This window comes from Bison bison, unplaced genomic scaffold (genome assembly GCF_000754665.1).
Source record: "Bison bison bison isolate TAMUID 2011002044 unplaced genomic scaffold, Bison_UMD1.0 scf7180017864068, whole genome shotgun sequence".
In the NCBI taxonomy this organism is placed as follows: Eukaryota; Metazoa; Chordata; class Mammalia; order Artiodactyla; family Bovidae; genus Bison; species Bison bison.
Genome location: NW_011494640.1, coordinates 5,007,155 through 5,009,510, shown reverse-complemented (window position 1 = coordinate 5,009,510; position 2,356 = coordinate 5,007,155). Strand labels below are relative to the sequence as shown.

General features: G+C 45.7%; 1 long non-coding RNA gene across 1 annotated transcript in view; it reads right to left on the bottom strand.

Annotated features, from left to right (window-relative positions):
• The window catches only part of LOC104986427, a 30,701-nt gene extending 28,949 nt beyond the window's left edge, over positions 1-1,752 (bottom strand). The window contains exon 1 of the long non-coding RNA XR_825037.1: positions 270-1,752. This is a non-coding gene — a long non-coding RNA (uncharacterized LOC104986427). The remainder of the gene's footprint in view (positions 1-269) is intronic.
• Positions 1,753-2,356: the final 604 nt, after the last annotated feature.

The window sequence follows — 2,356 nt, the reverse complement described above, 5'->3', positions numbered from 1 at the left end:
CTCCGCCCGGCCCGGGCCCCTCGCGGGAGCCTTCCACGTTCCCCGTCCCTCCCCGCAACCTCGTCCTAGCCGGCGCGGCGCTCAGGGGTCTGCGGCCCGGGGCCCCGGGGCCCCTATGCGCCCCTGCCCGCCCTCCGCGGTTCTTTGGCGGGGCTGTCGGCGCCCGGGTTTGTTGGGGGAGGGCGTCCGGGGCCCGGGCCGAGCCAACTGTCACTCCCACCGCACCAGGGCTCGGGGCCGCCGCGCTCCTCGCCCCCTGGTAAACTTACCTGTGACCCGGAGGCGGGCGAGCATCTTTGCGATCTTCCTCTCGGGAACACTGCCTAACCGATTTCTAGTTAGGGAATGGTGCGGTCGGAGCGTTCCCCCGGGTTCGGTTGGACCAACCTGCGCGCTGACCCCGCTTGCAGGCGCCACCCCCGCCCTCCGGTCGGTCGGCGCCGGAGGGATTCAAAAGGTGAACCCGGGCTCCGGGGCCCCCTTCCCGCCCTCCCCCCACCCCGGGGGGTACCTTAGACGCTCTTGGTGGGGGAGATAAGGCACGATACCAGGAAGGAGGCGATAGTCCTGTGAAAGACCTACAAAATGCTAAGAAAGGTACCCGGGAAAGACCGGGACCGATCGATCACACCCTTCCGCCTAGTAGAAATTTGGAAGACTTCCTGGGCGAGGCGGTACACAGCCGATCTTGAAGGCCCTGTGGGGATTTGGGAGAGAGGAGGGTTTGCAGAAGAGAACAGTGTGTGGAGGGGCAGCAAAGCTAGAGGAGGACAAAGGTAAAAAGGTACAGTCTAGGAATAGTAGATAATGCAGTTGGTTGCGTAAGGCCACGGTGAGGAGTGGTGTGGGGGCGGGGGGCGGTCGCCACAGTCGTTTGGGGTCCACATCCTGGAGTACTGTAGAGGAGCTGTTTGAGTGGCATTCTAAGGAAAACTTAGAGCTCATTTCTCGGTGACTCATGGGCCTAGAAATGGAAGCTGGGGAATATTAAAGGCATTCCTGTGAAAGAAAGAGAAGGAGGCCCAGTAGAGAGTTGACATTCTGTGCCTTGAATATAACGTACTTTGAGGTAGATTTTGACAGCTTTCTGGATGTTCAGATAAATCCATGTCCAGGCTAGGCCAAAGTACCTTTTGCAAAAAACTTCATTAGATGTCAGACTTTTAAGAAGTAATGGAAAGGTGTGTATAAAAAGAAGTGTTTCTCTTGGTGCGGTTCACTAAAATGCATCAGAACTTCTCACACTGTGTATTAGATGCCTACATTTTGGGACTGCTGAGCTGAACATAACTCCGTTCTTTGAGATGGTGTTTGTGTAAGGCAGTATAAATGGATGTTTTAAAAAATCAGATTGTTACTAATAAAAAGTTGGACATAGAAACTTTTTGTAGGAATGTAAACATTTCTTTATTAGTTTTTTAGTTATGAAAATATAGGAGAACTAGAAGTGAAAGTCTTTGGCTTTATTTTGTTCCATTTTTCCAGATAACTAATGAATAAAGCCCCTGTATTTGAAGTCTAAGAAGTCTAAAAATTCTATGGAAGCAGCTTAGAACCAGTGTTGGTTTTGTGAGCACTTATTTGTTGTTTGCTTATATGACAAGTGAATGTCAATTTTTTTCAGTTAAAAAGACAGACTTGTAAAATGCAGGCAGTATTGTAAAATTTTTAAAAATTATCTTCTGTAATCTTATCGCTTAGGTTTTGTTCTTGTGAACATTTTTGCATGTTTCCTTTTTATTCTTTTTTATATTTTTTCTTTACATAAGGAGATAAACTATATATATACACATATATATAGTTTTTATTAGGCTTTTCCTTTTTGTCATTGAATATCTTCATATAAAAATATTTTTACCCAGATGTAAGGGAAATCTTAAGTATATTATTTTTTTTCTGTCAGGATTGCCTTATTTACCTCAGATAAAATGCAGTAGTCATGCTTAGTAATTATTGCTGAGACAGAACTTTTTGTTAAGCCTTCTTGTTCGAAGACTTTGTTAAATTTTCTGTAAGATTTGGATCCTGTTGCTTATTGAATAAAGAAAGGTTTTATCATTTGGAATGTGTGCTGTCATCAGGTACAGAAGAGATCGCATATTTCTGTTTTTTGAGTGGATGTAATTTTAAAAAGCCACTATAAAAAGAGTACTTTCATAACTGGTATAATATCTCCCATACACTGTGATGCACCTCCCCCACCCACCACATCCACCTCCCCTTACCCCTGAAAAAGTCTTTATACTAAGGCCATCCATGTAGGTTAACTACCTTTTGACCATGACATCACAAAGATTCAGGCTAGACGTATTTCATCTTTCTGTTGGTATGTCTTTGTGAAATACAGAATTTGTTG